Source organism: Trachymyrmex cornetzi, unplaced genomic scaffold (genome assembly GCF_001594075.2).
Source record: "Trachymyrmex cornetzi isolate Tcor2-1 unplaced genomic scaffold, Tcor1.1 scaffold223, whole genome shotgun sequence".
Classification (NCBI taxonomy): domain Eukaryota; kingdom Metazoa; phylum Arthropoda; class Insecta; order Hymenoptera; family Formicidae; genus Trachymyrmex; species Trachymyrmex cornetzi.
Window position 1 is genome coordinate 355,282 of NW_017296881.1, and position 12,728 is coordinate 368,009.

The 12,728-nt window shown below is 32.4% G+C and overlaps 1 protein-coding gene and 1 non-coding gene across 2 annotated transcripts in view; one reads left to right on the forward strand and one right to left on the reverse strand.

The window, feature by feature from the left end:
* LOC108760148 (probable basic-leucine zipper transcription factor Q) overlaps positions 1–12,728 on the forward strand; it is a gene marked incomplete at its 3' end in the record, with an annotated part of 37,566 nt that overhangs the window by 6,445 nt on the left and 18,393 nt on the right. The window lies entirely within an intron of this gene.
* Positions 1,554–1,625, reverse strand: TRNAE-UUC (transfer RNA glutamic acid (anticodon UUC)). Its single transcript has one exon. It is a non-coding gene; the product is annotated as a tRNA-Glu (tRNA).

Sequence of the window (12,728 nt, forward strand, 5' to 3'; positions counted from 1 at the left end):
TACTAAAAATTGCAAAATATTGGTCTTGGATAACTTTTTACTCAAATACTATCAACTTTACAGAAAAACTACAAAAGAAACAAAAATCATTAATTTTCTTTTCATAAAGTTCTGAGAATTTTTTCAGAATTTTTTAATACCGTATTTTCTCATGTTGGTAAAAATAAGAAAATGCAGTACTAAAAAGTTGACAAAAAATTCTGAAAAATTCTCAGAACTTTATGAAAAGAAAATAAATCATTTTTGTCTCTTGCAGTTTTTCTGTAAAGTTGACAGTATTTGAGTAAAAAATTATTTAAGATCAATATTTTGCAATTTTTAGTAATTAATATCTTGTTAACTATTGCGAAAATTGCAAAAGGGTAGAGAACTTTTCAATTCAGTTTAGTCCGCTCTATCTATACAAAAGTGATTAGCAAAAAAGGTCGGGACACCCTGTATATAATCCACGGCATTATCCATGATGAAATATTTCTATATAATTCAGACGTTATTTTTAGAGGAAAGATCAAGCAACAATAAAAATAGATGTTTCTAATAAACTATTATCACTAATAATTAATATTTCATATACATAATTTATTTATTGTTCCAATTTTTATATCTTCAAAGAAAAAAATAACTACGTGTTATTACTATATTTCACGTATTATTAATAATATATTTAGTATTAGTACTATATTTTACGCATTATTAATATACAAATAATAAATAATAAATTATAGTTCGGCGTTTTGCCGGTGTGAAGTTGGCACCCACAATAGTGTATAAAATATCGATTTTTTCAAAATGCTGTTACGTGGTACTTTACTCTTGTAGTGGGGTGCTGGCTCCGACATTAAAAAATTGTTTAAAAATACGTAGAGGCCAGAACTCTGTGCAAAACCTAGAGAAAGCGTTAGAACTATTGTAGAACTGTAGGAAAATAGCAAAAAGCCCGCGGGAACTGGCTATTGCGTAGTACTTTACTCTTGCGGTGGGGTGCTGGCTCTATAACTTTAAAAAATTGTTTAAAAATACTTAGAGGCCGGAACTGTCGCTGAAACCTGTCAGGAACTGTAGAACTCTTCGAGAACTTTAGAATTTCGTGATAAAAATTAATTTTTGCGATACTTGGGGTGCCACGCGAAGTTGGCACCCCATTTATAAAATTTTTTTTTTGTTTAGCTAAATCAGCGGAACTATTGTTAAAACTTAGCAGGAACTATAGAACTATTGTGGGCGCAAACTGTATAAAATATTGATTTTTTTCAAAATGGGGTGCTAACTTCACACCGGCGTTCGTTTTACGCAAAGCAAATTATGTACTATGAAGATCAATGATCGAGCATAAAAAGAAACTTATAAATAGTTAAATTTCTTTGTATTTATTAAATACCAACGTAACGTGAACGTTTTGGACCACGGGTCCTTCTTCTTCAGCATATATGAAATTTTTCTTAATGTACATACAATAATAAATAATTATTATACGCGCTATGTTTTAATTGTTATCAAGTAACAAATGTATAAATTTGAAAAAAAAGTGCGGACTAAATTTTAATAAAAAAAAATTCCGGTACCGGGAATCGAACCCGAGCCTCCTGGGTGAAAGCCAGGTATCCTAGCCACTAGACCATACCGGATTATGTTCAACATCTCTATAAATTCAATACATGGTCTGAGAAAACATTCGTATTAAACGTATAACAAAAATTATATAATAAATATTTCATTATATAAATTGTTTTTAACAATATCCAAAAAAAAATTTTCCTGATTGTAAAAATTTAATAAAAAATTTACTTTTTTTTAAATCTAATGAAAAATTGATTTAGTTTTTCTCTATTTATTTTTCGTATTTTTTATATAAAAAAATTTTCATAATTTTATTTTTCGTGATATTTATTGTTGAAAATACATGTAAAATATGATCGTCATATTGTTGACCTTGTTACTCGTTCCTCTTTCCTACTTGGAACTTACGCGGTCTTTTCTGCTTTCGAGAGTATAAAGCAGCCGAAGATGATCCGTCCACAAATCCTGGAGGCTTTTCAGAAAATATTGGTTGAGTTCGTCACGAGCTTTCACTACATGTGACAACACAGCTTAACATGTTTCAAATACGAAATATTGTATGAAACTTCATCATGACTGTACTATCTCGTAATTCAAAAGGAGAATAAAAAAAATAAAATTTGTGAATGCAACAAAAGTTTAACAAAGATTAATAATAAAAACAAAGAGCAATAGGAATCGACACAGAAGACGATGCGTATTTATCTTAATAAACATAATTTTAACGACAATTATATATAAAATTACAAAGATAAAAACAGTGACGCACTGTCACGATGAAGTTTATCACTATTTTTTATCTTTATACCTTTATATAACCGTCGCGTCGTTAAAATTATAAGTACGCATCGTCTTCTACACCGACTCCTATTGTCTATTTTATTTTTGTTATTGTATTTTTTGAATTTCCGTCAATAGTTAATTTTAAATTCTTACAATCGATAAGATTATATTGTGAATGAAAAATTTATCGATAATTATCAATGTCCCTTAATTTTATATCACTATACTGTTACCCTTAATTTTATATCACTATACTGTTATCAATTTAAACAGAATAGAATTTTATTCTCAATATTTGTTATTATTGAAATCTCAATATTTGTTATTATTGAAATTATAACGAATTCCAAAATTTTTGAACAGTAGATAGAAAATTTTATTTGGCAACACTCATATTATTGATAAAAAGCTAATATCGCCCGTGGTATCATTTCATAAAAATATTGCTTTTTACATTTTCAATCCCTTCGACAGCGATATAAAATATCCCACATGGAACAAATCCATTTTTTGGCGGAAACAACGAAATAGTTTCACACAAAAATATTTTCGCTAAATACATTGATGTCTTCACGAACATTTCGTCGTCAACAATATTTATTATACATAATAGGCGCACGATTATGTCAGCCTTCTCTTTATTTATATTTAAGATGCCCGAAGGGTCGAAGCGAGATACAATGTCATGATCTGACAAGGCAATTCTCTCATGATATCTTCTTCTATATTCGATTTATTTCACGCATCGACAGCCATCACAAAAAATGCCTTCTGTATGACAAGATGCGCTATAAAAATCGTATCCATCCACCTCATCTATCCGCTGGCGCCAAAAATCCTCGGCGATCGAGTTACGTGATTGATGATGCACCAAAGACTTAGGTAAAGCCTTTTTTCCTCCTAAGAAAGAAAAACAGCGAAAGCTCATTTATCGAATTAAGCCACTGATTCTATTATACCTTCCATTATTCGGATCGTATAATTTGCATTACGTAATCAATTGTCGTAGCATTTGTCGTTTGCTACAATAATACAAAATATAAAGCGGACATGTATAAATTTTTCTAATAAAATAGAATATGCAATTGCATAAATTAAAACATGGAATAGAATACGTAATAAAATAGAACATGTAATTCGACGTCCCGGCAGCGAACATTAATCACGGGCATCTATTGTACGCTTCATTATTATACGTTTAATTATATATCTTATCACGCAATTAATAATACTAATTTATTGATTATCGTGCGAATAGGTGGGAACTGAACTGCACGACTGCATTTTGTGTATGATCGTATGTTTGCTTTGCAAATAAATCACGAAACACGTAAATTCCATCCAATTCCATTTCTAGCTCTTTTGTCACGCAGCCATTTTTATTATGCCCAGCGGGAAGCCCACGGCCCCGGCAACCATATTATAATACCATTTCATAATAGCGCGATCAGAGAAACCGCAATGCGCTCGTTAACTAAATTCATTAATATCTCTCTCTCTTTCTCTCTCTCTCTTTCTCGGGCCGTTTTTTCCTCGTACTGGAAAAATTCACAATGCTTCTGGCACCATATACGCGTCATACACCATATCGCCGCTCTCTGCCGATTCATGTTCCCTGTGGCGATGAGTAAATTTATCATTCGCGCGAGATTAACACACTTTTGAGATGTACATCACTGCGAAAATTACGTTGCTGTGAGCGAAATGAAGATGGTTCGACTTAACGCGACGCGAGACAAACATTTCTCGTGATATAAATAATATCTTTAGAAGATATGAGACAGAATTGTATAAAGAGAAAGCTCGCGATTTGTTCATCTAAATTTAAATCTCTTAATTTAAATGTGAAATTTGTTCTATGATTAAATACATCGGTACAGCGATGAGAAACTGCAAACGGAATCCGAAATGGAATATTACGGAGTATGTATTCCAGAAGGATCGATAATATCAAATCTGGACAAAGGACAAAGGCTAAGAGGTCGGTTCAACCGCGAACATCGCGACGATTACGACGTAAAGTCAAACGTCGGACAGGCGTCAACGTTAAATATTCAATAATCACAAACCGTGTCGAGAGAGGGGCGTCAAAGAGAAGCTGCTAATCGAGTAATCGACGACGCTGTCGCAGAATTAATCGCATCATCGAGCAAAGCCACTGTTACGGCAATTAACTTATCCGTAAAGTTGTCCTTGTAGATTGAACAACTTTCCTACATAGATATAGAACACACACAAAACACACACACACACACATAATTTGCGGTATTATTTTTAATGAGATATATCTATAACAGCATCACTCTCGAATTACTCTCTCATTGCTCCTGCAGGAAATTTATACGTATATTCATCTCAAATCTGCTGTACTGTAATCCGATAACATATTATAAGGCAATAATAATAAATAACTTTAATGATATACAATTATGAAGAAAAAAAATTATACAAAAATAAAGTAAAATAAGAAGAGAGATGCTCAATTAAAAGACGAGATATCAGTAATACTGGTGCGTACACTGAGACAAATGTCTGATTGAAAATGACAAACCAGAATATTCTGATTACAACAATCAGAATTTCAGTTATCTCAACTAGAAGTCCAGTAAATTTAACCAGAAATCGTCCATTTTCAATCAGAATTCCAATTAATCCAAGGAGACATTTTTCTCATGTGTAAAAATCTGAAATCCAAGAAACTTTCTTTCAGCTAGTTCTTGAAAATTCGCACGATCTCAAAAAGTGTGTGTATGTATCTTTCTTAAAAACTTTTGAATGATTCAAAAAGAATGTATATTGAAGTCTTCGCTGTCTAATGTCAAAGCTCAAAAAAAAAGTTTAGAATATCTCGAAAATATCGCTGTGGCTCGATACATTTTCGTTTGATAAGAACTACTTAAATTTAATATGATTGATACCTCTACTTGATTGCAAAAGTGTCGAGGAACATCGTAATATATATTAGTATCGATGATATCCGGGGGATAAAGATTTGTGAAACAGTAAATTACAGAGGTCAATATAAGTTTGCACTTTTGGCTCGACAGTGCTGGGATCGACCTTAACTAATGGAGGCAGTGAAGTATGAATAGTAAAGCTAAGTAACGGCGATATATCTTCGGTATCGAAATATCCATCAGCGCCCCCTTCTCTTGGTAACGCGCAAGATTAAACGCGTCAAGCCGCGCTCAACGTTGCACCAGACTCTCATTCTTGACTAACATACGCGCGGCTTAACAGGCGTGTTTACAATGTCGGCAATTCGGACCCTCCAGTTTCTCCCCCCTGATACAGCCGTGAGGTATCCTGCACGCGATTGCGATGCCGCATAGCATGACTCACGAGCGCCGTATAATAAGCGGTGCATCGTCGGCACCACTATCCCAAATGCCAAGAATTCGTCCTTGCGTTTAACTCTGAAAACTGAAACTTCATCTCGTTCGTTGATTTTCAACATACCATGAATGCGAGATTTCTCCAAAATCTCACAAATTCTTTTAGAAATCTCAAATCTTGCAAGCTAAGATTATCGGATGTAGCATGATAAAATATTTAGAGTATCGTGAAAAAGATAGCGATAAAGACAGATAGAGGGGAGAGAGAGAGAGAGAGAGAGAGGGAAAAATATTTTATAAATCATAATTATTATTACGATTTATAAAATATTACTAATATTATTATTAGAATAGTAATATTATTTTTTTATCAAAATGTTCATCTCATAACATTACCAATATTATAAATATCACATCAACTATTCATCAATATCATAAATTTAATTAAATAATTAAAACGATTTAAAGCAAAGGATTAATTAATAATAATATTATTATTAGACTGCGGATATTTATGCAAAATACTTAACTGAATATTAACCATCGGACAGTTTTAGCAGTCGATTGTTGTTCGTTAAAGAGTTATTAAAAAGTAAAATAAAAAGATTGAGATTGCCATCTATAAATATGCAATTTATACAAAATATTCAGTTAAGTATTTTGCATAAATATCCGCAGTCTAATTATTATTAACAATATTAACATTTTCCAATTCTGTGTGTAAAAATATATAATTTTCAGTATGCACCTCAAAAATCATCTACGTGAGATAATTCAACCGCACGTCCTCGAAATAAGCCCGAGTCGGAGCCACCGGAAGCTCGGAATTATCGTGTAAATCCGCACAGCTGTGAAAGTTTTAAACGCAAGGTGTGGTTTCACTACTGTCGAGAATCGTTCCCGTCGCGTAATCGCCTTCACAACGTCTGCCTTCAACTGACTGACAGCAAGAAACGCCCTTACCATTGCAACCCTTTAAAGCAGTGCTCTATCCATTCGCGATATATCTTGTATAAGAGAATTCCGGAATACCAACGGTAGTTCCTTTAGCTACACGTCACGGAAAATCTACAAAAGCATTATAATAATGTTGGCAACACACAATGCCTTTGGCGAGAAGTCGACGCACAACAAATGGGGTCGCCAGTAAATCCGTGCGTTCACCGCATGTCTTTGAAATATCTTCATCCGCGTTAATACAGAACTCAGTGAAAAGCGGTAGCGTCGTTGCTCTAGATGTTTTCAACTGTCTGTCAAAGGCACACGTTTAAATCTCGTTTATCTCGAAAACCATTCCATTGCTCTTTTTCACTCGCTGCGGTATAATTTATTGCAAATCGAAAATTTAATTGTAACTTGTAATCGATTTTTAATTAGTCAGGTGTGAAAGCTACGCAAACCAATTCGCTATTCTTTTAACAAGAATTATTGTCGTGCGACCAATAATATAAAAAGAAATTAAACCGTAAAAGATTTATGAGAATGTACTTATAAGTTCAAACCGACCAATGCAGATAAAATAATAAATTGAAAGAAAAAGTTTAGAGAAATATCAATGATAAATGTGAAATGATTGATGTTAAATTATAGAAAAATTTACTTAATAAGATGTGAAAAAATGTAAATAAAGATTTCCTAGTATTTTTCTCGTTTTCCGATTAACGCTTTTCATTATATAATATATAATTGTTGATCTTTCAGTAAATTTTGATTAAAAGTTTAAATAATTTCAATATTAATCGCAAAATGTAGAAAACTGCATTCATAAAGAAAAAACATATGTATTGAGCTTGGTCGTGAACATTCACAGAGATAAATTCACCAAGTGCTTACAGGATCAAAGGACTGCAATGTAAAAAAAGCCGGTAGATTAACACGGAACAAAAATATGGATTCATGGTAATCGCGAGATATGAAGTTGACTCAATTCTTGTATTGATCTATACCTATAGATATCTGTAGAAGTTATATAGATCTACACTTGTATTTACTACAGTTGAGAATAAAAAAAATAGTCGGTCTGAAAGAGGTTGGAGTATTAGTCTCCCATCTTTATCCGAAACGAGACGAGCTAAACGAACGAAAATCGTCAAAATTTGAATCGCTATGACAGACTGAATAAGTCATTTTAAAATGATGAGAGATATCGAGCAATATTGAAATCATTCATCAAACAGAATTTAACGAGAGATGAAGAGCGAAGATAATTTCGACATATGAAATTCCCTCCGTTTTATCTCTCTCTTTGTCTCTCATTATCTATCCACAAATGAACATGCCCTCTAACTTTTGGCGCTTACACTTGCTTATAGGATCTTTTAAACGGTCCTTTACAAATTAAAAGCAGATAGTAACTTCAAGAGAAATATTATTATTGTTTTGAGAAATAATACTCGGGCAAAATGTTCTATACTCATTAAGCAATTACAGACAACATCAATGTCCAACTTTAATAATATATATTCTTTGACGATTGTAAATCCCTATAAAAATTAATAAAAAATCAATTTTCGTTTTTCATCACTTACGATTTTAACAGCTGTAAATTATTCATACAGCTGAATTGTGTTAAATGGAATAAAATATAATTTTTTATTTTCCATCACTTATAACTTTAACAGTTAGAAATTTTTCATCCAACTTGGATTGTGTTAAATGAAACGCATCAGATTGCCACTTTTTGTATATTCGTATTCCTTTATGATTTCTTAGTATCTTTGTCTTTATGTTTCAGAAATCACTTAGATCCTAATATTCGAGGTAATCGATTACGGTACATCTATTTCGTAAAACGAAGCGTGATAGCATTCGCTGATTTATTTATTTAAACATTAGCAACAAATGTTATATAATAATTTATTAGATTTAAATAAAAAAAAATATTTAAAACATTAATTAAATTAATTCTGAATAAAATTAAAAAATTTCTCTCTTTATAATTTATCGAACACTTATTTCAATTTTATCTTATTTTTAAACAGAGTTTTCTAAATTTTTCTTTTTTCTTAATTCATCAATCTAGAATCTTTTCTTCAGAAAATGAAATAATGATAAAAGTTAAGATTCATGTACCATAGTCAAATCAATAATGTCTATATAATATGTTAGTGAGAAATGTGAAGTACGTGAGCGGAAGATTAAGTGAAAGAGAAATTGTATTCGAATGGCACGCGCGTAGGAATTGTGACTCATTGTCAGACGATCGCTTTCAGCCACTTGTTCACGAAGATTTTTATTTCTGATTGTTTAAGCGAATTGACCGGAGTTGACTTTATTTAACAATAGTATTGGCTTACTGCGAAAATGTTAGAGAAACTTTTTCGTAATGATTCGACTTATTATTTCTTTATAGAAGAATTCTTTATAAAAGTATAATTTTGACGTTATTACTGCGACATGAAGTTTCTTCTATCGTAAAATTTTGCCATCGTAAATTTCCCTGTCACGAATAAACAAGACTCTCACATAAATAAAAAACTATGCATGATCACTACTTTCATTGTTTCCTACTGTGTCTGTTTGTCTGTAATCAGTTCATGTTACACGAAACTCTCTTAACAATGTCGTTAATATATTCCACCGTATATTCTCTACTACTGCAACGTACAATTTAGGATAATGACTTTATGAGGAGAGGTGGTACATTATATCACGATAACAACATCATCGGTTCGCAACATTCATAACTCGATCATCCGCGCGAACGCGAGATTCCGTGATTCCTTCCTCCAAACTCATCTTAGACGCGCATGGGAAATATCTGCTCGTCTTTCACTCTCCACCATCCTTCGACAGTTAGCGACTTCCATCTTGATCATTAATTAACGTTTCACCACCGTTACAGTCAAAATTGCTGCGGTACACTTCGAACGTCTTTTGCGTTAACGACCTTTCTAACTCCTCTTTCGTAATTTGTCAGTACTTACGTAGTGAATATTCACTGCGGATAATATTCTACATTTTGATGAATTATTCAACATCCCAATTATATCAGAGATGTAAGGAAAGTGAAATGTATTTCGACACAAGAAGCTTTAGGTTTTGACATTAATATTCAAATGTTACATACTGTCCAGTCTTCAAAATTCTTTGGAGTAGAATTTCATTCTAAAGAGTGAAAATTGAGCCAGTCTTGAATAAGAGCGGCTCAATTTTCAATCTTTAAGAGTACGATTTCACTCTTCAGAGTGAGATTCACTCTAAAAGTGTTAGAGAGTAACTTTGCGTGCCGCGTTCTTAAATTTATTATTATAAAATTTGTGAAATTACAAAAATAGAAAAAGATTCTGCGATTATTACAGTAATTTTAGAATGTAATCTAACCTTCTAACGTTTTTGAATTTGCTATAATTGAGATTAGGATACATAGAAAGAACTGTTTTTTTTTTTGTTAAAGTATCTAAAAATTTAATTAGAGAAATAAATCTGAAAATAATTTTGTTACAATAAATTATGTAGGACGCTCAAGTTAATTGCTAGAATATACAAATTTCTCGCAGCATTGCTTATAAAATGCTTGAATTTTCTACATAATTATTTGATAAGCCAACAAAATTATTTTTAAATCTGTACCTAATTAAACTTTTTAATATTTCAGTATAATCGTTTTTTCATGTACCTACAATCTGCGATGAAAAAAGAAGAAAATGTTATGATTTAAAAAAATCTTAGTTTCATTTTAAATAAGAAGTTCTGTGACTAGAGAGACCTGTGGCGTTTGGGAAATTTTGTCGGATTTGCAGTCGTTTGTTCTTGATTCATTCATAAAGTATCGCATATGCTCAGCTCAGCAAATAGAATGGGAAGGCTGGTAACGTCGAGAAAAATGGGAGATGTATGTAAATGTACGCGACATATTTTATAGTGGTACGTCTCCGGGGTCGGGTACAGTTCTCCGGCTTCTCTCCAAGAAGCGGACTTTGGGGGTCGATAAGGGTTGCGGGGATGAGCGATTTCAGTACACTCTTAAAGCGAAATATAGCATCTACTAATGGTCTGTTACCTTTGTAGCGTCATTTGCCGCCACCGCAGCAGGCTCAGTTGAGGCAAAAGAGCCTCTCACGGCTAAATATTTACCCTCTCCCTCCTCCGAATTTTCCGCATCGCACCTTCAATGGCGCCATATCTCAGCCTTTTCTCGCTCCTTCTTCTCTGACGCTTCGCATTCAGACGATAATTACATTGCCATATTACCGTTGGTGGCCGAATCGATTTGCGGCAGCGGTCGACTTGGACGCCAAGTAACTAATATACATAATTCAGTAACAACTATACACTAACTCGCCTTCCGGACGTTCTCTGCAATGGTTTCCTGATATTGTTTTCCACACATTGGAAGATTCTTGTTTTCCAGACATTCTTGAATAAACAACATTTTATTTTGTTTGTTTCCTTTCGGGAAAAATGATTTTGCTGAAGTATCTAAAAATTTAGCTAGATACACATTTAAAAATAATTTTGTTTGGAGGATCAAAATAATTATATAAAATGCTAAAACTGGTTGCCGGTATATTAGAACTTTTTGTTGCATTATCATCAACGCTTAGCGTTCTATATAATTATTTTAATGGTCCAACAAAATTATTTGCAAATTTGTTTATCTAGCTAAATTTTTAAATAAAACTATTCTTCCTATATAGGAAAAATCTTAGTTTTTTAACGATCGCGATGATTGTTACAATCAAAATACAGACGCGACTCATTTTCACACGCTGTGCTTAATATCATTTTATTAATATTTTTGATGTCTTTTTCTTCTTTCTATACAAATTTGAAACAAAATCTCTATGATTTAAATTATATATTTATTATTTTCGGTTGCATTACTCTACTGGAGCCAAAATGTACAATTTACTTTTATGTATCGATGTATCGATTTATTATTTTATACAATACCTATAACTGCGCACTGTCGCTTCCACTAAATTGTTATTAGCACTATTTTAATTTAATTTTGTAATTTCATTTTCAAGAGTCCTTACTTATGTTTTATTTTAATATTATTGTTTTTTATTTCATAAAATTTAGTAGTAAAACTTAATTTAAGTGTAAAATTTAAAATCGAGGAGAATAAAATTTTTTTAATGTAAAATTTATTGAATGTAATTTATATAATGTTTTTTTATCAAATTATATACTTATTATTAGTAACATTTATTGGAAAATTTATTTGCAATTTTACACGAAACGAGATATAACTAATATATCGATCGGTGCAAATTTTTTATTACGAAAGTGCTTCAAAAGATGTAACACGTGTCATGTTACTGTGCCTTCTATCCCTTTTTTTGGGATTCAAGGCTCTACCTATTTCACCCGCAAAACAGAGGATTGCCATTAAAGGTACAGAAGCTCGCAAATCGATATGCATTTGTAGGATTGATAGCATAGCTAATGTAACTGGAGTTAAGTCTTACAAAACTTTGTCCGACGAACCGATGCAATGAGTAGTTGCAAGTGAAAAACAATGTAACAAAACTCTCAAATTCGCAACAAAAAGTAAAAGTTGAGCGTATCGGTTTTGTACTCCTCTCGTCGAATAACTGAATACTAAAGAAGACCAAAATTGGTTGCGACAAATAGCGTCACTTTTCTGCCTTGTTATTCGATGCGTTTACTACAATCGATACGTTTGCCACAATGAGATGTGCATCTCCGTGTAAATTGTCGCGCCTATTGTAGCGAAAAGTTATACGAATAGCGGGAAGTCGTGGAATTTCAGTTATTTCCACGTTCTCTCTTATAAAATGAAATTCCAGTCATGTGAAAACCGACACTTTAGTTTTATCATCGCGCGTTAGTCTTGCATGTTTGAGTCTCGCGCGTGACGCGTACATTTTGCACAGTGATTTCTCGATATCCCGCGGTCGACCTAAATTTTAATAACGCAGTTACAGCCAGTATAGCGGTTATGAAAATATGTCATCATAAAGGCTCGTATTTTTTGCTTTGAAAGCGATATTACAATTTTGTATTTAAAAGATACGCGATAAAAAATATCTCTACTATATATATATATTCTTAAAAAAAAAATTTTTAAGTTTGCTTCACGGT